This window comes from Homarus americanus, unplaced genomic scaffold, assembly GCF_018991925.1.
Source record: "Homarus americanus isolate GMGI-L3 unplaced genomic scaffold, GMGI_Hamer_2.0 scaffold49310, whole genome shotgun sequence".
NCBI classification, from domain to species: domain Eukaryota; kingdom Metazoa; phylum Arthropoda; class Malacostraca; order Decapoda; family Nephropidae; genus Homarus; species Homarus americanus.
The window spans coordinates 478,388-505,559 of NW_024735038.1; positions in this window are offsets into that span (position 1 = coordinate 478,388).

A 27,172-nucleotide genomic window follows, 5' to 3' on the forward strand; every position below is an offset into this window, starting at 1 on the left:
TATACTTTACCTGGGAATAAAAATCAGACGTCATCTTATAAAACCCTCAAGTGATTTATTTTTTCCCAGTGGACTAAAAAAAAAAAGGAAGAAAAAATATTTGAAAGAAGTTGATGAAAGAATAAAATAAAATAGTTTTGTGAAATCTTAAGGAAATATATAATGGATTTTGTTTTATTTATAGTTTAATAGGAAGGTTAGTTAGGATATTACTAGTGAGTATTGGGGAGGGAGGTGGTGACGACTCAGGTGTGTGGATATTAGGAAAACAACAGGTGATAAAAGGGATGGAGGAAGTGGGATAGGGAGTGATAAAGGAGAGAGATTGAGTGAATAACAAAGTGCGAAGATACACCAAGTGGTCATTGTTCTTTGTTAATTGTGTTCATATTTAACTCTAAGCTAACCTGACTTGACCTAGCCTAACCTAACCTAACTTAACGTAACCTAACCTAATCGAATCTAGCTCGCGGTTTTAGCTTGAAAATCTCAGGTCCGGTTCTGAGTTCGAGTCCGGTTCTGGGAAAGGCTTTAAACCCTGGTGCGTGTGGTGATGCTGAGTGGTGGTGGGTGTGGTGGTGGTGAGTGGTAGTAATAATTGTGGTGGTGCTGAGTGTAGTGGTGGAGGTAGTAATGGTGGTGGTAGTAGTGGAAGTGGTAGTTGTGATGGTTGTGGTGGTGGTGGGAGCAGGGGTGGTAGTGATGGTGGTAGTGGAGGTGGTGGTAGTGGTGGTGATAGTGATGTTGGATAAGGTTAAGTCCATCACCTCTGACGCGACGACGGCCAGTAAGAGGTCCTGCCTGTGGGAGTTTGTTCTGTGCCGTCAGGATGTGGAGGAGAGAGAGAGAGAGATAGATAAGCAGGAAAAGAGAGAGATAGAAGAGGAAAATATATATATATAGAGAGAGAGAGAGAGACAGAGACAAGAGAGAGAGAGAGGAGAGATATAGAAGAGAATGAGAGGCTAGAGAGAGGAGTATGCTAAGACTTAGCAATATCAACAGAACCTACTGTGAGTTTGTGAAGACAGATTAAAATAGTACATATTATTATTATTAACATTATATTATTATTATTATTATTATTATTATTATTATTATTATTATTATTATTATTATTATTATTATTATTATTATTATTATTATTATTATTATTATTATTATTATTATTTATTATTATATTACTATTATTATTATTATTATTATTATTATTATTATTAACAACATATACTATTACTATTACTATTACTATTATTATTATTATTATTATTATTATTATTATTATTATTATTATTATTATTATTATTACTTTTATTATTATCATTATTATTGTTGTTCTTTGCATCATTAGCCTCGTTATTATTGCTATTATCATCATATCTTCTTCATTAGATAACATTATTTATACTAACAATGAAGACTCCTAACTAAACACGGAAGAAGCAAACACCTAAAGAATTGGTCAAAAAAAAAGATAACAATGATTAATGTAAAGAAAAAGCTGACAAGGGTATAAATGGTAGGAGAGGTTCCCACTAACAGCCTAACGACGTAATTGGCTGGTTGGGTCGTTAAGGCTAATTATAATCTGTGTAGCAATTTACATCCCAGTTTTGGTCTTAGTCAATGCAGATTATTCCTATCTATTGGTATTTTAATGGCCGGGGGTGTAACTGGTGCTGGGGGGTGGGAAGGGGGAGGAGGGAGGGAGGGAGGGAGGGAGGAGGGAGGAGGAGGAAAATAGACAGCGGAAAAGGCACCTTAGAATAAACGAACAGACAGACAGACCAGATAAGCTTGCAGAACAATACTAATAATTATCTTTTGAACTACAAATACGATAAGAACATAAATACATTTAAGTACTATGCGGTGTAATTATTGGACCTTTTTTTGGCTGAGGTCAATTAGGCTGTGCCATCATAAAAAAAAATAAGATTATTTGAGCTTAGATTTGCTTCAAGTTTGGTACAGTAGCATTTCATAATATGTAAATTATAAAAATGTTACGTAAAAAAACAATGAATTTAATGTACAGTGTCAGTTGTGCATTTGTATTGTTTTGGTTGCTTTTTTTTCCCAGGCGGACCTGTGTCAGAAATAATTCCAACTTGAGATAAATATTAAGTGTATCTAGACATGCGCCAATATATGCCAGAGCTCTGTTGCTTCTGTTGGCCCTCGTGATGTTATTCCTAATTTGGGGGGAAAATGTTACAGTGCATTTTATTGTTTTCATGACAATATATATTTTCTCGTGAATGAGCATTTTATTCTTGTTGTTGTGGTACTGTGGTGTTCATATTTTGTTGATGTGTATTAGAATTACGGCGATCCTTAGTACCGTCCGACAATAGCTATTATCCCCAGCGTAGTACTGCCCCCGTAGCTACTTCCCTCGTAATAGTACTTCTCCCGTAGCTCCTGGTACTGCCCTGGGCGCCGTAATAGACAGATAAATCCCGCGACATTGCCATCCTCGCTCACACGTCACCGCGGGAAAACCAAAACACTTGGCCGTCTGCTGATACGAGGAGAAATTATACGTAAATCAATCCATGCATGACTTATATCGTCGGCAAGTATCTTAAACTCTCCCGCTTGGCTTTATGGCATTATGAGACCACGTGATAGCATCGTGGCCGCTATGCTATTGTTTCCCGGCCGGTGGATGGATGACAGCGTGTTGATGCTCTCTGTATCGCCAGCGACCCCGAGATAGATGACTAGTTTTGGGCACGATCTGATTCTCTTTGGTATCTGTACGACGCAGGATTTTGACCCTGGTGATCGTCTTTTCTTTTATCGAATTTATTCTTTCGTTTGACAGATAATGGCCGGAAGTCTTGTGTGGCTCTTGTGATCAGAGAGATATGGACCCCTAAGATTGTCTTTTGTTTCTGTGTGTGACAAGGAACAGCCGGGAATGTAAGGGTGTTGTATCTATTTCATTCAGTGTTGTCGATGCTCTCTTGGTTTGTCAGTACACACCCTGGGGTGTAACTCTACTGCCTTTATTCTCTTTAACCGAAAGCTAACCACTGTAAAGTCTCGGCTCTACATTGTTTTACCTGACACAAACCTATGTACGTCTGGTCGTCATGCATTTGTGTGACCAGAACCTAACAGAAGTTATAAAGCCTGTCGGTGCTCCTTGTCTCAGGTACAACCCGCAATCTAAGTCTGTTTACATGAACTTGGTCGACGCTCGTTTGTTTGACATTTACCACCGCAACATCTAAGCGTGCCGCTGCTCTTATGTTTGACAATCAACCAACCGAGTATACATTAATATAATTGATTCTCTTATTTTTCTTTTATGGATTGTATCAGAAATTATTATTATTCCCTGGTTACAAGGTATTGTTTGTTGCTACTGAGATAGAAGGCACAGGTTCGAGTCTGGACTTTAAGGGTCTCTGACAGATGTATATCCGTCTTGAGGCGACAACCGAGTCGGACACGTAGCTTCGTCCAGGTGGCAGAGAGTACCTTTATGAATCACTAATGTGTGTGTGTGTGTGTGTGTGTGTGTGTGTGTGTGTGTGTACAACCACGACACACCACCACCACCAAACCTATCATACAGTAACACAACACACTCCCCCCCCCCATCCCATGAACACTTCCTTGTGTCACCAACAAGTTATTAATACCCATAAGTTACATTAAGATGCACTAGGGGAAGAAAAAAACTCACTTGGAAAAAACATATTCAGACAGGTCAGGACAGGCGAACATCGGACTGTCTAACGCAATCACCAAAAATGTCCTACAGTTTCCCACACGGATCACCCTCCTCCGTGGCACGTCCTTGGAGGAGAGGGGGAGGTGGCGGGCTCCCCCTCTTGTAACCTGATTACCCTATCTGAGAGTAGCTGTTAGTGGCCGGATTGAACACCCCCGCCCTGATAAGTCCAGCCCGGATAATCACACCGCTATTAGCCAGAAGTCGTCTTTATCCGGCCGGGTGTCAACTTAAATAACCGCGGCGGCCGGTTATCGCTGCCGGCCCGTCACCCTTGTCAGCTCCGTTGGGGAGATGGTGAATAGAGGTTTCTACATAGCTGGCAGGAGGGACTCCACATGTGCCTTGATAATGATGCTTGCTAGCCACAGACACATTCGAACCCGTAGACAGACAGACAGACAGACAGACAGACGGATAGTAGATCAGGGGACACACACACACACACACACACACACACAGTTATTTTAAAGACAATAGACAACAGACAAGCCAGTGAGTGATAGACAGATGCAACAAAAGAAAGGTAGATAAGAATTGTGAGTCAATAAATAGAAAAAAGAAGAGAGACAGCGACAGACAGACAAAGAGAAACAGAGAGAGAGAGAGAAAGAGAAAAATGGCGATAAAACCTTCACACAGGAAAATCTACACAAGTGTCTATCTTTCCGGCGTGTGAACACTTTATCACACACACACACACACACACACAATCAATAGAAAAAAACTAGAAAGCAAATCAGACTTAATGATCAAATTCACTAAGACACTTTACGATAAACATCTTATCTAACTTGTCTCATGGGAACGAATCTAGTTAAGGTATACAGTCTAGACGTAGTTAGGACGCCATTTTGAACGCTATAGCTTAAACCATCCCACTAGATTACTCCTTACAGCTTAAGAGTGAAATATTTAACGTGGGAATGTCTTAAAGAATCCATATCTCGAACTAAGTCGCGTTCATCACAGGTAGAAAAAAAATAGAATTCTAATTTAGGAGAAAAGATAGAATATTCTAATTTCTAAACAAGAATTTCGTAAGTCTGGCATTCCTATACAAATAGACCGTCTCTGTTTGCTTACTTCCTTGCGTGCTTGCTTGAGTGCGTTCATTCAGCATCGCCTAAATATCGTATCCTGTTATCTTAAACCCGTAGTTATATGAGAGAGAGATTATCGTGTCATTTACCTCGATGTGGCGTAGAGATATAACGCTTGAAAATATGTAAACATCACACGACGAAGATTACCTCAAGTTTGGTCTCTAGATTACCTCAAGTTTGTGTCCTAGATTACCTCAAGTTTAGACTCTAGATTACCTCAAGTTTGGTCTCTAGATTACCTCAAGTTTAGACTCTAGATTACCTCAAGTTTGGTCTCTAGATTACCTCAAGTTTAGACTCTAGATTACCTCAAGTTTAGACTCTAGATTACCTCAAGTTTGTGTCTTAAGTTACCTGAAGTTTGGATTTTAAGTTACCTAAAATCTAATTAACAGGTGTTTGAGACAGGTATTCTTGAAGTCAACCTAATGATAATAATGAGGTGTTATTTTGGCCCGGATGTAATGGATTAAGATTCGCTTCGGTGTGTTAAGTTATGTTGGTTATCAAGTTTATTGCTGGTTTAATCCTAAGCTGTGGGATAACTACCTAATCTGCGTTGAAATTTCGGGGTGTTTGGGCAATTTTTGGTCTCTCTCTCTCTCTCTCTCTCTGTCTCTGTCTCTCTCTCTCTCTCTCTCTCTCTCTCTCTCTCTCTCTCTCTCTCTCTCTCTCTCTCTCTCTGTTTTTTTATTTAAATGTAAGTTGTGTTTGTAATAATGTTTGTGGACGTGTATTTTTTTGTATGTGCATTTGTATGTGTATGCTGCATGTGTATGTTTATTTATGTATGTTTTTGTAAGTATTCCTTGTGTGTGTGTGTGTGTGTGTGTGTGTGTGTGTGTGTGTGTGTGTTCACTCTCACTTTTCTACGTCCATAAATTTAAAAGACAGACTGACAGACAACCAACCAAACAGACAGACAGACAGACAGACAGACAACCAAACAGACACAGACAGACAGACAGACAGCCAAACATTTAATTTGACAGACACACGTAGAGAAGACGCAGAGGAACACGATAACCAAGACATTAAAAGGTCATTATCATTATCATCATCATTATTAACATTATCACCATTATTATCATCTTCATCACTTATCATTATCATCATCATTATTAACATTATCACCATTATTATCATCTTCATCACTTATCATTATCACTATCACTTTCATCATCATCATCATCATCACAAATTTTCATAGTCATTAAAATCACTATCATCATCACTATCACCATTATTTTCATCACCATCATCATTCGCCACCACTAATTGTTCTATCCACCTCTAGATGTTCTATCCATCTCTAGGAATTGTTCTATCCATCACTACGAATCGTTCTATCCATCATTTGGAATTGTTCTATCCATCACTAGAAATTGTTCTATCCACCACTAGTTGTTCTATCCACCACTAGGAATTGTTCTATCCATCACTAGGAATTGTTCTATCCACCACTAGGAATTGTTCTATCCACCACTAGGAATTGTTCTATCCATCACTAGTTGTTCTATCCATCACTAGGAATTGTTCTATCCACCACTAGGAATTGTTCTATCCACCACTAGGAATTGTTCTATCCACCACTAGGAATTGTTCTATCCACCACTAGGAATTGTTCTATCCATCATTTGGAATTGTTCTATCCATCACTAGTTGTTCTATCCACCACTAGGAATTGTTCTATCCACCACTAGGAATTGTTCTATCCACCACTAGGAATTGTTCTATCCACCACTAGGAGACGTTCTATCTACCACTAGTTGTTCTATCCAGGTTGCAACACAGGTAGGTACCTTGAGTAGTTGCAACACTGAGAGAGAGAGTGGATGAGAGCCTCTTCCTTCCACTTTCCCTTTCTCCCCTCCTACCCTCCTACCCTCCTCTTCCTCCTTCTGCTTTTCTTCTTTCTTCTCCTCGTTCTCCTTCTTTTTTTCCTCCTCCTCTTCTTCTCTTCCTCCTCCTCTTCCTGCTTTATAATGTGTTGAATTTAATTATTGTACATTTCCTTTCTTTTCCGAGGCTTCTTCCTCCTCTTCCTTCTCCTTCTCCTCTTCCAACTCCCTTCCCCTCCTCCTCTTCTTCCCTCCCTTCCACTTCTTCCCTCCCTTCCTCTTCTTCCCTCCCTTCCTCTTCTTCCCTCCCTTCCTCTTCTTCCCCGCTATCATTATTATTTTAATTAATTCTTTCGATTTTTCATTCTTGACTGATTTGTGGAGCGAGATGGTGGTGGTGGTGGTGGTGTTGGAGATGCTGGTGGTGATAGTGGTGGTGATAGTGATGGAGATGCTGTAAGTAGTCATGGTGTTGGTGGAGGTGGTGGTGGTGGAGATGGTGGAGGTAGTCATGATAGTGGTGGAGATGTGTTGGTGGAAGTGGTGGTGGTGGAGATGGTAGAGGTAGTCATGATAGTGGTGGAGATGGTGGAGATGGTGGAGGTAGTCATGATAGTGGTGGAGGTAGTCATGATAGTGATGGAGATGGTGGTGGTGGAGATGGTGGAGGTAGTCATGATAGTGGTGGAGATGGTGGTGGTGGAGATGGTGGAGGTAGTCATGATAGTGGTGGAGATGGTGGTGGTGGAGATGGTGGAAATGGTGGTGATGGTGGAGATAGATAGAGGTGCTCTTCACATCCGCCTTAAGTCATTTTTTAGCTGCAACTTGTAGATGGTAATGGTATTCGGTACTCAATATTCGTTAAACCAGAGACCAGTTGGTTTATTGTTCAACATTCGTTAAACCAGAGACCAGTTGGTTTATTGTTCAATATTCGTTAAACCAGAGACCAGTTGGTTTATTGTTCAATATTCGTTAAACCAGAGACCAGTTGGTTTATTGTTCAATATTCGTTAAACCAGAGACCAGTTGGTTTAGTGTTCAATATTCGTTAAACCAGAGACCAGTTGGTTTATTGTTCAATATTCGTTAAACCAGAGAACAGTTGGTTTATTGTTCAATATTCGTTAAACCAGAGACCAGTTGGTTTATTGTTCAATATTCGTTAAACCAGAGACCAGTTGGTTTATTATTCACCATTCGTTAAACCAGTACCCAGTTGTCTTAACGCTCACTCTTCGTTAAAACTTAATACCAAAATAATGTGATACTCAATCTTTAACAAGCGAATATTAACATTGCTTGATATTCACTCCACGATTACTGAATATTTGTCATCTCTCTCTCTCTCTCTCTCTCTCTCTCTCTCTCTCTCTCTCTCTCTCTCTCTCTCTCTCTCTCTCTTTTGTACCCTGGGACAACGTTTGTACATATAGTCAAATATATTCACACTTGGGGGAGGGGAGGGGGGGGAGAGGGATCTTTGTACCTGAACAGTAATACGTCTTATGCTGAGTTATATAAATTGTACCAGTGACCAATGTTTGTGGAGGAAATAATCATTTAGAGAAAGATTTGTACCTGAACAATGGTATTATTTCTCTCGGTTGCCTTGAGAGTTGTACCATAGAGCAATGTGCGTGGAAGATTATGAACACTTTGATAAGGAGATTTTGTACCATATAAGTACCGTGTTCGTCTGATGCAGTGAATCGTACCATGGAACAAGGAGTGTGTGTGTGTACCGTGTGATAGAGCCGTAGAGGTGAGGAAGGTGCACCGTGTGATAGAGCCGTACAGGTGAGGGTGAGAGAGAGAGAGCTGAGAGGTGCACCATCTTGCCTCCTGAATAGTGTCTTAATGGTAAAAAATAAGCTTCACTGATCCAACCTATTACACAACATTACTCCTGCCAGTGCCCTCCCTCCCTCCCTCCCTCCCTCTATCTCCCTTCTCTCCCTCCCTCCCCATCTCCCTTCTCTCCCTCCCTCTGTCTCCCTTCCCCTCTTCCTCCTCTCTCTCGCCCCTCTGTATATCACCCTCCTTTCCTCTCTCCCTCTATCTCCTTTTCTCCCCCCTCCCATCCGCACCACAAAATCTCCTCTTCCCCACCACAATTCCTCGTTTCTTCCTTACCAAAGACCTGGCTTTCTCCTCCCTCAACCCCCTCCTCCCACCTCCACAAGACCTCATCCCTCTCTCTGTTCTCCAACTCCCACCCTTCTCCACCACAAGACCTCGTACCTCCTCCCTATCCCCCCTCCCTCCCTACCCACCCCCTCCCTCCCTCCTCCCTACCTACCCCCCACCTCCCTACCCACCCCCACCTCCCTACCCACTCCCCCTCCCCCACCCCTCCCTACCCCTCCCTATCCCCCTCCCTCTCTCATACCCCCCCTCCCTATCCCCCCTCCCTCTCTCATACCCCTCCTCCACTTTGACCAGAGATCCAACAGTGTTTGGCTTGTGTGGGCCAAATGACTCAACTTCTGGCAAGATTTGAACGATCTAACTCACATTGTTGGAGTGTTGGGCGCCTTCTGGAGACTTCTAGGAGAGGCGAGGTCTCCTACAGGGTACAGGTGGCGGTGTTCTAGAGGAGGTAGAGGCGCGTAGGGAGGGGTTGTGGGAGTGAGGATGTAGCGACCCCTGGCAACCCACTGGCCCGGTATGGCTGAACGCACTAGGGGGTCCAGAACCGACAGGCTAGCCCTACCACCACTCACTACACCACCACCACGCCGCTCTCTCTCTCTCTCTCTCTCTCTCTCTCTCTCTTTGTGTATCTCTATATCAGCTTCACAATCTTCCTCCCATTGTCTGTACGTTCTTTCGTCCCCTTCTCTTTCTATCTATCTATTTATGTGCATGTCCTTCTCTCTCTCTCTCTCTCTTTTTGTTTTACTATTTGTTTCTCTCCCCCTTCATCCTTTTGTTTCTGTCTATCTGTCTATTTGCTTCCCTTTCACTCTTTCTTTCTCTCTCTTTATACGTCATATTTTCTTTATAGTCTTGTATGACTCTCTCTCTCTCTCTCTCTCTTCTCTCTCTCTCTCTCTCCTCTCTCCTCCCTCCTACCCTTCCTTAACCCTTTCTTCCTCTCTCTTTTTCATTCCATCCCCCCTCCCTCCCTTCCCTCCTTCCCTCCCCTTCCCAACTCCTTTATATCCCCAACCCTCCCTTTCTCAGCCTCCCTACCCCACTTTCTCCCCCCCACTCCTTCCCTCACCCTTCCTATCCGTTCACTCCCTATCTTCTCCTCTTAACCTCACCCTTCTTCTTACCCCTTCCTCCCTACCCCTCCTCACCCTTCCTCACCTACCTCCCCATCTTCCATCCTCCCCTACCCCCTTCTTTAACTCTCCCTACCCCTCCAAACCCTCACCTTCCTTCTCATTCCTCCCTATCCACTCCCTCCTTCCCTGACCCTTCTTACTCCTCCTCCCTCCCTCCCTCCTCTCTCCCTCCTCCCCTCCTCCCTCCCCTCCTCCCCTCAATCCCTCCCTGGCTACCACAATCTCGCTCCATATGTGAGAATGGTTTTTACCCAGAAGCCATCAGCTGGGCACATATCACAGTTGTAACTAGAGCTCGTGTTGACTCCCCAAACATCACTGCTTCCTTCAGTATACATAAACGATTCTGACACTCTGTTTAAGTCTGTATATAAATATGTCTCTATACACCGGCTGTGTTTGTCTGTCACTATTAAAATTGTCACTGGGCATGCGTTTAGTGTGTGTGTGTGTGTGTGTGTGTGTGTATATGGCTGTGTATTTGTATGTATGTATGTTTTGTATATGAATGTGTCAAGGAACGCACATATCATAGATTTCATTTTTTTTTTTATTTCTCTATATTATTTTTGTTTCTATATGTTTGTGTATGTATGTTTATGTATTAATTCATGTATGTGTGTACACGTTTCTTTCCGTGTACACATCTGGGCTTTAGCATTGTATTGGCCCTTGTGTGTATCTTGTCTTCAGTCTTCTCTCCCGCACGACCCTCACGCACTCTAATGATCCCCACACTCTAGTGATCCCCCACTCTAATGACAAGCCTCTAATGATCCTCACGCACTCTAATGACCCCCAAGCACTCTAATGATCCTCACACTACTCTATGACCCCCAAGCATAATGATCCCACTCTATTCAAGCACTCTAATGATCCTCCGCACTCTAATGACAAGCACTCTAATGATCCTCACGCACTCTAATGACCCCAAGCATAATGATCCTCCGCCTCTAATGATTCCCACGCACTCTAATGATTCCCACGCACTCTAATGATTCCCACACTCTAATGACCCCAAGCACTCTAATGATCTCCACACTCTAATGATCTCCACGCACTCTAATGACCCCAAGCACTCTAATGATCTCCACACTCCAATGATCTCCACGCACTAATGATCACACACACACACACACTATAGTGCTCCTCCCCACTCTAATGATCCTCACGCCTAATGTCCCCACGCCTCTAATGACCCCCAAGCACTCTAATGATCTTCACGCACTCTAATGACCTCAAGCACTCTGATCCTCACGCACTCTAATGACCTCAAGCACTCTAGTGATCCTCACGCCTCCAATGATCCTCACGCACTCTAATGATCACCACACACTATAATGATCCTCGCGCACTCTAATGATCCTCACGCACTCTATGATCCCCACGCACTCTATATATATTCTCGCCCCCTAGCCACACGCACCCTAATGATCCCCACGTACCCAGTGACAGACAGACAAACCAACAGTCACTTACTCATTATAATGCTTCTGTGTCGGCATTCTGCTTTGAGCACAGGCATTGTTGTGTGTGTGTGTGTGTGTGTGTGTGTGTGTGTGTGTGTGTGTGTGTGTGTGTGTGTGTGTGTGTGTGTGTGTGTGTGTGTGTGTGTACGTGCATATATGTATTTGTGTACGTGAATATGTGTGTAGGTATTTCTGTGTATGTACGTATCTTATTTGTATGTGTTTGTGTGTTTTGTGTATACAGGTTTCTCCTGAACTTTTATCATTTGTATGTCATATCTGTGTGTGTGTGTGTGTGTGTGTGTGTGTGTGTGTGTGTGTGTGTGTGTGTGTGTGTGTGTGTGTGTGTGTGTGTGTGTGTGTGTGTGTGTGTGTGTGTGTGTGTGTGTGTGTGTGTGTAGATTATGTGTACGTGTATATTATTTGTGTGAATATGTGTAGTATGTCTGTGTGTATGTACTATGTTCATGTATATTTGTATGATGTGTGTGTGTGTGTAGTTAATGTGTGTATACAGGTATTTCTTTGCTCACATCTGAACTTTTATGCATATCAGTGTATGCTCATATCTGTGTGTGTGTGTGTGTGTGTGTGTGTGTGTGTGTGTGTGTGTGTGTGTGTGTGTGTGTGTGTGTGTGTGTGTGTGTGTGTGTGTGTGTGTGTGTGTGTGTGTGTGTGTGTGTGTGTGTGTGTGTGTGTGTGTGTGTGTGTGTGTGATGTGTTTACTAGGTGAGAGCTGTTATCTCTCTCTCTCTCTCTCTCTCTCTCTCTCTATATATACACTGAAGATTTTTTACTGCCTTGAGATAGCCCAATGTCTACCTGTTCTGACCTGACTGATAAGGTTTATTTTCGTGCCCTTGTGGGATATTTTATCAAGTTGTAACTCAATGAAGCCGATAATTAATTGTCCCTTTACCTATTACTCTCGTTTCTGTGCTGAAATATTACCTGACAATTGAAGGTCTTTATATTATACCTGTCAGTGGTGTTATTAATTCTCGCTTTATCATCTTTATATCATTAATTAGTCTTTTTTTTTCGTTTTTGTAATATTTATCGATATTTTTCATTACGTATTGAACAGTTTGATGTGTTAGAGAAGATACTGTGATGTATTAGAATAAACGTGAACCTGTGTATAAGTTTAGTTTTATTTTACAGTGTGTGTGTGTGTATGTGTGTGTGTGTGTGTGTGTGTGTGTGTGTGTGTGTGTAAACCAATATCTATGTATCTTGACCTGTACTCGTGTTCTTCCTTGACAATAAATTATAAGAATAGGAATTTGAACCCTCACAATATGTTAAGGATTATGTTAATATAGTTCAGCTGCTCCACCACAGTACTGACCACCCTCTTAACACTCTTATTTTGTTGTTTTTTTACAGCGGAGTGTGTCAGGTAAGGCGGCTGGGCGACACAGGAGGCCGTAAGTACCTGACATATATATTTTTTTAAGGGGGGGAGGGAGGGTCGTGGTGTAAGACCTGTGCATTGCGTATTGGTGCTATAATGTACTCGGTATCGTTGGCAACCTCTATGTAATTTGATGGTTGATTACTTTCGAAGTCAAGAATGGTGTTCCATCATCGACATATTTAGCCTTGGCAGAGAAGTTGTAGCCGGGGGATATTGATAACAGAGAGGAATATAACAGGATCCAGGCGGGCACCCTGAGGGAGCCTGGTTGTGATGGGTGACCAGTCTGACACTACGACCTTGTACACGGTGCACTGTACACGTCCTGGGGGGGAGGGGAGGTGGTAGTCAAACCCAGCCTAGACGCCCCACCACGCACCTGGTACAGTTAACACAGAGCAACGCTGTCCTCATTGTAGGTCGAAGTCTTTCTAAATATTGATAAGGTGAAAGTAGACAGCAATATTACCGTGGTAGGGAGTACAGGCTGTTTGTGCTCGTGGACAGCCTGTGTAGAGGTGAAGGAATGACCCCCTTCATGTATCGATTTCTTGTTATTCGAGAATGTTCTGTATGTTTTATTAAATTAAGTGTTTATGTTTATATTGGTTGAAAACAAGGTAAGTGTTGCTTATTAGGGTAAACTGTACTGTAAGTTTACTCATTGTCAGTACTGTAAATCATCATACACCTGTACACCACTTCTCATACGCCGTTTCTTAAGACATACGCTGCTCCTCACACCACACACCGTTTCCTCAGGACATACCACACGTCGCTGTCTAGGAGTATCCCACACTCCTCCCGCAGTTTCCCACCATAAGCCGAAGTGGTCTATGCAAGATATACCTCCAATTACCCCCTTAAGAACCGGTGTAATGTTCAGATAGGTAACATTATCCGCATGCGGTATGTGAGCGGGTGTAACTAGTGCATTACCCGCGGTCTGTGCGGCATCCAGCCTTCTAGGAGCGGATACGTGATACCCGTATCCGATATCTGCATCCTCCTGGTCTCAATAACCGTCTCACTTACTCTGAATTACCGGAAGGGTGAAAGTGAGCGTTGTTTTCCCTCATCTCTATCTTCTCATCTTCTGTATTTTCTATCTTTATTCCTTCTATCTTTTTCGTTTTTCTTTAGCATCCTCTCCTGTTCATCTTCTTTCTTTCTATTTGATATCATTTTTCTTCGTCTTTTTTTATTTTTTTGTTTTTATTCTTTTACGAACAGTGAAGAGAGATTATTAGTTGCTCTCGTGTTTTTATTTTGATTGCGCCATTTTTAGAGGATTTCGATGCTCTATTGTTTTGTTTCTCATAATTTCACAAGTCTATTCCATTTTATTTATTATGTTTTTGTTTGAGTTTTGATGTTTAGATCTCCTTAATTTTTACTCAAGGAGATTAGATACTTTGTTGTCTTGTCTTTTTATTCTGATTGTACGCTTTTTATAAGTACGATGCTCTTTTGTTTGGATGTTTATGATGTCAGGTGTTGGGAACTATAGATGCCTCTTATACGTGTCACATGAGGTTAAAAGGGATTTAATTTGACTCAATATTGTCGACTTGGGTTTATAGTTTGATCATACACTTTATTATAAACGTTTTGATGCTCATATGTTGTTTTCGTCGTCGTAGTTTAGGTTATCTACAGTTTTTGTTTATGTTATTGTTTACGACGTTCTTTTGTTTTCGTGTGTATTTCGTCTCCTTGATGGTGTTAGTTGTCCTTATGACTGAGTTCGTGTCAGGCTATTTAAAGTTGACAGGATTTTATTATTATTATTACTCTCTCTCTCTCTCTCTCTCTCTCTCTCTCTCACTCTCTCTCCTCTATTTACCTCTTTTACTCTTGCCCCTCTACCTCCTCTTTCCTCTTGCCTCCTATTCCTCCTCTTTCACCTCGCCTGGCCACATAAATAGAGCATAAACCGGGTGTCAGGAGGAAAAATAGAAACCAGTTGAGAACTCAAGTACCATCGTAGATGATGGATGGGTGAAATTGTCCTGCCTGGCTCTCTCTCTCTCTCTCTCTCTCTCTCTCTCTCTCTCTCTCTCTCTCTCTCTCTCTCTCTCTCTCTCTCTCTCTCCATTTTATCCCTGTATGTCAAAAGTGAGAAATCTAAAAGAAATGTATTGTATTGTGTGATAGGTAGACAGACAGATAAAAGAGAGAGAGAGGGGGGGGTAATGGGATTTAAAGGAGTGAGTGTTGAGCATTGAGAGAAACTATCTAATTGGATTCAAGAGAGTTTAGATGTGAGAGCCGTGTACGACTTCTCCAAGGGTACATTAATTTTTTGCTTTGGGTACGAAGCTCTCACTTATGTTTTTATTCCAATAATTTATCGTATGCTGGCCGTCTTCCTAAAGGTCTATTGTTTATATATATTTTTTTAGTCTATGGGATGATATTTATTATTTAATGGTCTGTTTTAGGGAAATTTTAATGTTTCTTTTAGCTGGTGATAGAGAGATTGTGTTTGTGTGTCATAGATCGTAAAGGGTGACTGGAGGAATTTTGGCAACTTGTCGTACATCTGGTTAATGATATCCATCAGCTCACGAAGTTAAGGTAATGTGTTGTGTTGTGTTGTGTTGTGCTGTGTTGTATTGTGTTGTGTTGTGTTGTATTGTGTTGTTGTATTGTGCTGTGCTGTGTTGTGTTGTGTTGTGTTGTATTGTGCTGTGCTGTGCTGTGTTGTGTTGTGTTGTGTGTGTTGTTTGTGCTGTGCTGTGTTGTGTTGTGTTGTATTGTGCTGTGCTGTGCTGTGTTGTGTTGTGTTGTTTTGTGTTGTTGTGCTGTGCTGTGTTGTGTTGTGTTGTGCTGTGTTGTGTTTTGTGTTGTTGTGTTGTGTTGTGTTGTGTTGTGTTTTGTGTTGTTGTGTTGTGCTGTGCTGTGCTGTGTTGTGTTGTGTTGTTGTTTTGTGCTGTGTTGTGTTGTGTTATGTTATGTTGTAAAATTACACACTTCAATCATACCTAACCAACTGACTTAACGACTCCCTTGCTTACCTACAATATTGCCTAACCTAACCCCACTAAACTTAACTTAACCTAATCTAACCTAACCTAAACCTTACCTAACATGACCTTATTTTACCTTACCTAACCTAGCACACACACACACACACACACACACACACACACACACACAGCCTCCATATGTGTTAACCCCTTGTGTGAGTAGGAATGTTGTGGGTGGAAAGAGAGGAAGAGAAGGGGAGAGGGAGGGAAGGGTGTGTTGTGGGGAGGAGGAAGAGTTATTGTAGGAGGAAAGGGGTGAGGAGGGCGTCTGTTGTAGGAGGAAAGGGGAGGGACTGATGGAATATGCTTACCATGGGATGTTTTCACCCCCTTCCCCCCCCCCCTTAATCTACTCCTCTCCTCCCCCTCTTAATCTACTCCTCTCCTCCCCCTCTTAATCTCCCCTCCCCCCTCTTAATCTCCCCTCCCCCCTCTTAATCAATCTCTCCTCCCCCTCTCAATCTCCCCTTCCCCCTCTTAATCTCTCCTTCCCCCCTCTTAATCTCTCCTTCCCTCTTATCCCTGAAGAAGGAAAAACGAGTAAGAAGAAGAGTAGTAGTAAGAAGAGGACAGGAAGCGGGTAATGAGCGTGGCCAGTAACCAAGTTAAGAGTAGAGTAACATCACCACCGCGATCCCGTCTCTCTGTCTGCCTCAGCCACCCTATAATTGGTCTATTAGACTCCCTTTAACACACCAACCAACGCCTCTCCTCCACCTCCACCATTATCCGCGTCTTTAACCCTCCACCACCTATAATTACCGTGTTTCTGGGCCGCGAATACACTGCTACCTCGCCTCCAGCCATCCCGGCCCACGAACGCGCTCAGAAAAACGATATCTGAGCATCTCCTGCCCCTGTGCTCCTCTGCGATTGGATGAGGAGGGTGTTGACAGTTTATGATTGGACGAGAGTTTTGTTGACAGCTTGTCATTGGGCGAGAGGTTTATTGACAGCTTGTCATTGGGCGAGAGATTTATTAGCAGCTTGTCATTGGACGAGATTTGTTGAAAGACTGTCATTGGACGAGAGATTTATTAGCAGCTTGTCATTGGACGAGATTTGTTGAAAGACTGTCATTGGACGAGAGAATTGTTGAAAGATTGTCACTGGGCGAGAGATTTGTTGAACGAGTGTCACTGGGCGAGAGATTTGTTGAAAGACTGTCATTGGGCGAGAGACTTGTTGAAAGACTGTCATTGGGCGAGAGATTTGTCAGCAGTTTGTCATGAGACAAAGGTAATGTTTACGTATTTCTTACGAAGTACAGGACGAAGGTTGTCTCACGAACAACTGAATTTACACACAAATTAATCGCCATGTATTAGACATATCGACACAGTCTTACCTTGTTCGTCCTGCCTGCCGAAGACGCTGCTCACTTCTCACACAAATCCTGGGGGAAATACAAAGATTTAATCAAGATAGTTTTATTGACAAGAAATATTAAAAATCACTACATATTATCAAACATCAGCCCAGAGAAAATATGTAAACACGACCTAATTGTGTTAGTGTTTTATGGGTGATGATGATAATGTTTATGGCGACCATGATGATGATGGAATGGAGTAGATACACACCCTCTCTCTCTTCCCCCTCCCACCCCCTCTTCCCCCTCCCACCCCCTCTTCCCCCCTCCCACCACCCTTAAACACCCCCCCTCCCTCCCTACACACATATCAATACTTCTCGATCCTTCCCTTAGTTTTCCTATAACCCTTCAACCGATCAACACACCTTCCTAAACACATTATTATTTCTGTGAGGGGAAGCAAGTGGACGCTCGCTTCACGGTGGTGTTAGCGCAGGCAACAAGCACGGGCCTCGAGCCTGGGTGTGGAGTGTTGCTGTTAGCTGCTTGGGGTGCTTGGAGGAGGAGGAGGGAGGGGGTGGGGGTGGGAGGGCGAGGAGGTAAAGTGAGGAGGAGGAAAGGGTAGGATAAGGAGGGGGAAGAGGTAGAAGGATGATGGGGAGGAGGAGGAGGAGGAAATAAATGCTGAGATAGAAATAAAAGAAGCGGTGAAGGAAATTATTATTGACTGATTTCAATACATTTTCTTTCTCTGTTTTCTTTCTTTTATTGATAGTATCCTTTATTCTTTCTATCTTCTTTCTTTCATCGATATATGTGTGTGTACATTACTTTGCATGGTTCATTGATGGTTCAAATGAAAGAAAACCATCACTCACTACTAGTTCAAATGGAAAGGATAGCTTAATGTTTCAGAAAGTGGTTCGCAACGGTTCCAAAAATGGTTCAAACGGTTCAAAAAGAGGTTCACAATAGTTCAAAAAGTGCTTCACAATGGTTCAAACGGTTCAAAAAGAGTTCACAACGGTTCAGAAATAATTAAACCAGAAATCATTCATATAAATACGAGGTAGATTAAGACCCCAAGTGAATGAATTATAAGAACCCGTTTTTTTTATAGCAACAGGTGTACTCAGATAGTCCAAGAGTTATAGAAGAGAAAATAACAGGAAACCGTCCATATAGAAAATGCGGGACGGACAAGTGATAGAATTATAGGCACGAATTATAGGTTAGAGTTATAGGAACCCGTTCTTATAACAATTGATGGAGTGAGACAGCGGAGTGACGGAGTATTGGCGGGAAAATAACAGGAAATCGTCAATATAGAACTGGATACGTGAGATGGATAATTGATAGAAATATATTATAGAAGGTAATAACAGGAGATAGAATTAGAGTTTTGTTTATCATGATTATATGTTTTTTTTGGTTATAGGTGTGCTGCTGGAGATAAGTGTATTTCAGCTGAGATTAATTATAATATTGTCAAACCTAGAGTAATCGACACTCACTGTTGTCAGGTTAACTAAATATGAATGAATCTAGTTTAATATAGCTACTAAAATCAAAATTAAAATAGGATTAGTCCAATTTAGAAGTTTTAGGTGAAAATGTATTAAAATATACTGATTTGTTATTATTTTTTTATAAGTGAAAATTCAAAATGTCCATCAACACAAAATTTCTGTCGAGAGAAGATTCTGAAAAATTTGCGACACAAGCAGAGATTACCGTAAAGGAGGATGATAATTAAACACACTAAAAGTATTGCCAGAGTTGAGAAACCATTAATACATAATAATTAATCATACAGAGTCAGTAATTCCTTTAAGAAATACTCCACAATGATCATGTAGCCTAATGATCCCAACCTGCTGGATGATAATTTCTTTGTGATTATTTTAATCGAATCATCCGACGAGGAGATCAATCAACGCAGTCAGCAGGTCATTTAAGACTTTCAATTCCTCGTAATATTTTTATATATACTTTGGCTAAGTCGAAAAGCGCTTTTAAAAACTTTTGCTAATGGAAGGACTGTGGGTGAGCGGGGAAGTAGGGACAGGTTTGTGCTCGCCCGCCAGCTATAAAAATATACCCACGTCAACAAGGAGCCTAGCAACACCTTCCTCTAAGACCGTTACTCCATTTGTCTCTCTGCAGTAAAATGGACCTTAGAGGAAGCCAGGTCTTGATGTCCTGGTGAGAGTGGCCCTCAAAATGCTTGATACGCTCCGACATCCATCTTTGTCAAAAGTATTTACTGGATTTTATATCAACAAGAGTCTGGAGCCGCAGATTAATAGCCTCATGACGACGCGTCCACCTCTGCTTTTCTGGTACATTTTTATGATTTCCATATATTATGGCCCGCCAAACTCCACCCTTAACTAGTGCACTAAATAAACACACGTAAAATATATATATATATATATATATATATATATATATATATATATATATATATATATATATATATATACTGTATATATACTGTATATATAAACACATTTCTAATTCTGAATTCTGGGGATATATATATATATATATATATATATTTATTATTTTCACTTTTAGAAAACTGACGACAGTACTTCACGTAAAAATAAAAATATAAATATTTACTAAGTAATACTTTCAACAATAAAATAATACAAAAAGATAATAATAATAATAATAATAATAATAATAATAATAATAATAATAATAATATAACATAATTATCATCACATCAGGCCATCATCATCATTGTATATAAAAAGTTGAATAATTATAAGGTCTGTTTTTCATTTTTCATTCTTTATAACTAATATAATATACTAACTTGCACTACGCCTTTAAAAGACCTGAGTTGTTAAAGTGTAGTGATACATTATAACATCAACAGCATGATAGTTCAGGACGAGAACCTCAGAGCTGTAGTAAGACTCTTGTAATGGACCTGTAGCACCCACGAGTGAGGCCACGTGGTGGGTCCTGGGACATCACAGCGGTAGTCACGTGTTTACAATGATAACTGCAGAGATACGCGGCCTTACAACGATGGGGAAAAAACTTATTTATATAATTTACGACTAACTAATGGTGGAATTATATTTTTCGTTGCGTTTTAAAATATGACTTAAAGTTTTCAGAGGTCAAAGATTATATATGCAATTAGCTATTTGATGTGGCGGGTGTTTTTTGTTAAATCTCTTGTTAACTATTTTGGTAAGTTATGATATCAATAGTTAACGATGATTTTATTTAGTGGATTGTATTAGTAGTTGTGGTAAAACTTGGGTAATTATCTTCATTCTTCGTTTATTTGTGTCATTTGAGAATCTGTCCTCTGGCCCCTTACCCAAATTCCCTCCCAGTCTTGTGTGTGAGGGAGGAGAGGACAGGGCACACTAGTCTTCTCTTACTCTCTCTCTTCTAAGGTGTTCTCAGTCCCTCTTCCTTCCCTCAACCCAGAAGTTACCTTTAGTGTTTCGTGTTGACTCCTGCCTAACACACTTCAACTCCTCTTAATTGTGAGGTCCTTGGGGGGGGTTTGTTGTGACTCGATCCTCTTCACTGACAGCTGTTACGGTATTTTTTGCGCATCTCCTGTTGTGTTTTGTTTTTAGTCATGGAGGGATTGTTGTGTTTTCCTGTGATTTTACCAAGTCTGTCATATTCGTTTTTTTTTTTCGGGATCATTTCCGTCTTTTATTTCTCTTTTTATCTTTCTTCATTGAGTTTTTGTTGACTAGGTATATTTTATTATCTGTTTTATTATCTTTTGAATGCTGGAACCAATCTCTCTCTCTCTCTCTCTCTCTCTCTCTCTCTCTCTCTCTCCAATTGGGGGGCAGTATTAGTCAGGTTACCACACACAGATCACTACAATGGCTCCCGCCTCGCCAGTTCTCCAGCGATATTTATTGACAGAAAGATATGGCCATAATTGCCCTGATGATACACAAGTTATAATGTTTTTGTGAGGGAGTGGAGGAGGAAGAGGTGTCGCAGCGTGGCTCATGTTAATTAAGTGCCGAGAACAAGACCACGAACCATTTTTTTTGTAAGTAGAAGACGCGGTTCAGCTAATTATAAGCTCCTAACGTAAGCTAAGTTATAAAAACGACCATAAGAACGCATAAGAACGTTGGATTATGTTAGGTTAGGTTAAATTCATTTAGGTTATTAACACCTGAAGTAAAATCAATGGTATAGCGGTCTTCTTCGGTGGATGGTTTTTTTTTTTTTAACATTGTAATACTAGCGGTTGTGGCAGGACAAGAGGGCGCTGGCCTGTGTGTGCGTCTCATCCTCGGGGCTGTTACTCTCACAGGTGGGGTCGTGTGGGTAGGAAGGTCAGTGTCGTTTACGTCTTAGTGTGTAACTGTTTAGCTAAATTAACTAGCTATCTGTCTCACTAACTACTTATCTATGTATGACGGCGGCTTAACTCAAGAACGAAAAGATCTTGTGTTCAAACTTGGTCTCACGAACTATATGGAGAGGGCAGTCCGATAGATCGAGGTCCGGTAAATCTGAAACCTCAACATAACGACTATATGGATAATGAAGTCCGTTATATAGAGGGGTCTGCTCGAAGTGAAACCTCCATCTTACGGACTAAATGGAGAGAAATCCGGTAACTCGAGGGTCCGGTAAATCTCAAACCTCCATCAAGGTTCGTGAGATCGAGGTTTCGCTTGATAGTCACCATGGCAACCCCTACAGGTCAAGGTCAAAGGTCACAAAAGACAGCACCTGGCTTGAGTTAGCATCTTGTCTTCTCGTCAGCATGAGAGTAAAGAGATTGAGAGACTAAGAGTGTAAGAGCCAATACACTCCCCGGGGCGGTGTACCACAGGGTATAAGGTCTTCTGGGCATAAGATGTGGTGTGAGGGGGTGGAGGGTGGTGGGTGTGAGGGGGTGGAGGGTGGTGGGTGTGAAGGGGTGTAGGGTGGTGAGTGAAGAAGGGTAGAAGGTGATGGTGGACTCCTGAGTAATTTAAAGCTTGCAATAAACTTTCTAAGCTTTTCATTATTCAATTAAATGTTCTAAGGCTTGCAACAACAATATTTAACTGAGTATTAAAGCTTGCAACAAAATTTTTAAACTTTTCAATACTGTATTCAACTCTACGTGTTAAGGCTTGCAACAACATTACCAAACTCTTCAGTATTCAACTATGATTAAATCCTAAGAACTGCAACAATATTACCATCTTCTTCAACAATTAACTACAACAGTGAAGGAGTTATAAAAATCACAAATTACAATCTCATTTCCTTAACAATTACAAAAAAAATGAAAATACGAGGAGAGAGAGAGAGAGAGAGAGAGAGAGAGAGAGAGAGAGAGAGAGAGAGATTTTTTTCACTATCACTTTTGCCCCGCATAAATGTTACGTGAAAACAAGGCTTAATTATCTTACAAGTGGAGGAAATGATCAGTTAACATCATTATTGTAGGTTACCCAGAGACCAATTTTCATCTCGACCTGCTGGGGTGAAAATAATGGTAGGGAAAGTTGCAACAGGAATGACCCGCTGCCTAATAAGGAGGATTAATTGTCTGGTGTCTACAGTGTTTACATAGGCTCTTGATGTTTGTGTTTACTGAGTCTCTTGATGTTTGTGTTTACAGAGCCCCTTGATGTTTGTGTTTACTGAGTCTTGATGTTTGTGTTTACATAGTCTCTTGATGTTTGTGTTTACATAGTCTCTTGATGTTTGTGTTTACTGAGTCTCTTGATGTTTGTGTTTACAGAGTCTCTTGATGTTTGTGTTTGCAGAGTCTCTTGATGTTTGTGTTTGCAGAGTCCTTAAGTGTTTGTGTTTATAGGGCCCCTCGATGTTTGTGTTTACATAGTCTCTTGATGTTTGTGTTTACAGAGTCTCTTGATGTTTGTGTTTACAGAGTCCTTAAGTGTTTGTGTTTATAGGGCTCCTCGATGTTTGTGTTTACACCCTAATACTTCCCAGTAAAGCAAGAATATCCCTCATGTCTCTAGAACTCAAATTTTTACTAAAAGATCCGGATTAAGAGTTGAGAGCCCTTAGAAGAACGCGTATTTTGGTAGTAAATCTGATATTCCCTAGCGGTACTACAGCACAGCACACGATGATCCACCAGACCGCAGCAGTAACAACAAGCCGTTCTCAACCCGTGTAGACTAATGTGTCATGTGAAGATATGCTCAAAAGATTAACTATAATTAAACGAATATACAGCTACAACCACCAAAGCCACAGCCGCAGTACTAAAAACACTCGGACACACACACACACAACAATTCTTCCATGACGACTCACGACAAAATTAAAGAAAAACAAAACATAATCCATTAAAAAAAAAACACCAACATTTACCACCTTTGACACATGGAACTTGCTGAGAAAAACATAAACAGTGTGTGTGTGGGGTTAAGGCTACAATATAATTAAGAGACGATAATGGCGGGAGAATTGCGTTTTATACGACAAGAGACGAGTATTATGGAAAGACTATTAGAGACGATCCCCTCTTAATGGACCATAAAGAGGAGTTACTCTCTAGTTAGTCTTTATGACGAGTTAGTCTCCAGATAGTATTTATGGCTAGTTATTATCCTCGTAGTATTAAAAGATGAGTTATTCCTTGAGTGTGTGTGTGTGTGTGTGTGTGTGTGCGCTTCTATGCTAGTACAGGTGTGCATGCTAGTATAGATATTTATACTTGCACAGGTGTGTCTTCCTGTACAGCCTTGTGTCTTACAGGTATGCGAATGTTTGTACAGATGTGTGTGTGTGTGTGTGTGTGTGTGTGTGTGTGTGTGTGTGTGTGTGTGTGTCGCTCCTAGTCCTGTTGAAGGCTGATGTGGGGTCATGTTTGTTGCTGGTGGTGATGGTGACAGTTGATAATGGTAATGATGGTGACAGTTGATAATGGTAATGATGGTGACAGTTGATAATGGTAATGATGGTGACAGTTGATAATGGTAATGATGGTGACAGTTGATGATGGTAATGATGGTGACAGTTGATGATGGTAATGATGGTGACAGTTGATAATGGTAATGATGGTGACAGTTGATGATGGTAATGATAGTGACAGTTGATAATGGTAATGATAGTGACAGTTGATAATGGTAATGATGGTGACAGTTGATAATGGTAATGATGGTGACAGTTGATAATGGTAATGATGGTGACAGTTGATAATGGTAATGATGGTGACAGTTGATAATGGTAATGATGGTGACAGTTGATAATGGTAATGATGGTGACAGTTGATGATGGTAATGATGGTGACAGTTGATAATGGTAATGATGGTGACAGTTGATAATGGTAATGATGGTGACAGTTGATGATGGTAATGATGGTGACAGTTGATAATGGTAATGATGGTGACAGTTGATAATGGTAATGATGGTGACAGTTGATGATGGTAATGATGGTGACTGATGGTGACAGTTGATAATGGTAATGATGGTGACAGTTGATAATGGTAATGATGGTGACAGTTGATAATGGTAATGATGGTGACAGTTGGTAATGGTAATGATGGTGACAGTTGATGATGGTAATGATGGTGACAGTTGATGATGGTAATGATGGTGACAGTTGATAATGGTAATGATGGTGACAGTTGATGATGGTAATGATAGTGACAGTTGATAATGGTAATGATAGTGACAGTTGATAATGGTAATGATGGTGACAGTTGATAATGGTAATGATGGTGACAGTTGATAATGGTAATGATGGTGACAGTTGATAATGGTAATGATGGTGACAGTTGATAATGGTAATGATGGTGACAGTTGATAATGGTAATGATGGTGACAGTTGATGATGGTAATGATGGTGACAGTTGATAATGGTAATGATGGTGACAGTTGATAATGGTAATGATGGTGACAGTTGATGATGGTAATGATGGTGACAGTTGATAATGGTAATGATGGTGACAGTTGATAATGGTAATGATGGTGACAGTTGATTGACAGTTGATGATGGTAATGATGGTGACAGTTGATAATGGTAATGATGGTGACAGTTGATAATGGTAATGATGGTGACAGTTGATGATGGTAATGATGGTGACAGTTGATGGTAATGATGGTGACAGTTGATAATGGTAATGATGGTGACAGTTGATGGTAATGATGGTAATACGATGGTGACAGCTGATGATGGTAATGATGGTGACAGTTGATATGGTAACGATGGTGACAGTGACAATGGTAATGATGGTGACAGTTGATGATGGTAACATAGTGACAGTTGATAATGGTTGATAATGGTAATGATGGTGACAGTTGATGATGGTAATGATGGTGACAGTTGATAATGGTAATGATGGTGACAGTTGATAATGGTAATGATGGTGACAGTTGATGATGGTAATGATGGTGACAGTTGATAATGGTAATGATGGTGACAGTTGATAATGGTAATGATGGTGACAGTTGATAATGGTAATGATGGTGACAGTTGATAATGGTAATGATGGTGATGAAGAAAGAGAAAAAGAGAGAGGAAACAAAAAAAGAAACAGACTGACAAAGACAGAAACAAGAGAGAGGGAGAGAGGGGGGAGGGGGAATTATGCAGGGCCAAACACTGAAAGATTATAACGAGAAAAAGTTATAATGGCAAAGCTCTCTCTCCCTTGAAGAAGCTTGGATGAATCGTGGATGACCTTGGTTGACCCATGAATAAGTGGGTGAGTCGTGGAGGACCCGTGGATGAGGAATCGATAGCCTGTGGATGAGAAGATGACCCATGTATGAACCCTGGAGAAAGAATGGATGACCCCTGATTGACCCATGAATGACCCCTGGATGAAGCGTGGGGTGAAGTAAGGAAGGAGGGAGGGAGGGAGGGTAGAGAGGGAGGGAGGGTAGAGAGGGAGGGAACAAAGGAGTGGTATGATGGCCATAGTCATAAGCACTCGGTGAACTCTTCTGCCCGGCCGTATAATTTAGTGTTGGTTCAGTATTTTTTCCTCCGCCGTGTTATTCTATGCAAATTACTGTCAAACACCCGAGGCTCCCCCCCAGCTCACGCCTCTCATAATGGTTCAAACCGCTACCCTCAGACCAAACCCCAGACAAACCAGCCATAATCCACCACATACAGGCTCCCTATACCATGAACACATACCCACCCCAATGCCCTTCGAATGTACCCTACTGGTGTCTTCGGTTGTTAAGAGGTCAGTGAAAGAAAGAAAAAAAAATGGTTCACTTCGATATGAAACAACCGTGAGGGTAAATATGTGTGTGAACGAGTACTTGTGTGTTGGTGGTGGGCGTTAAGTATATAACCTTAACAGCGGAAAAATGGTTTTAATCGTGATTCGGACACGGTGTTGAGGCTCGTCGACGGTGCTTCACCTTTGTCTTGCGAGTCAACAAACCCCAGGCCTCGAGCAGCTCCGAAACTTCTGAATCAATAAACAAATGAGGCCCCCTCCTCCCTCTCCCCTAACTCCCTCCCTTCCCTCCACCTTCTCCCTCCCTTCCCTCCACCTTCTCCCTCACACAGTTCCGAAACTTTTGGGAAGAGATGAACGAAAGAGTCTGAAACGCTTCGAGAAATTTAGTTTGATTTAACGAAGAATTCTGGGAAGTGTTGAATGATTTGAACAGAACCAACAAAGGGTTCACGAGCTTTGAAACTTTTAGGGTGATTGGAAGAAAGAGTGAACACTTTCAGTATTTTAGGAACGTGACAATGAAAGACTTTAGAAGCCTTCGGAAAGTTTTGTTTTTTCGATTATCATAACAATTTGACCCCAAAAAATATCGAAACTTTGAAGGAAACAAACGAAATATTATGGGATAAATCGAAAGTCTTAGAGTGAATCAACAAGCGACTCTAAAGACACTAAAACACGATATAAATAATTGATGTAAGATGAATTTTTGACAACATCCAGAATCTCATAATGTCTCAGATTTCATTAAAAC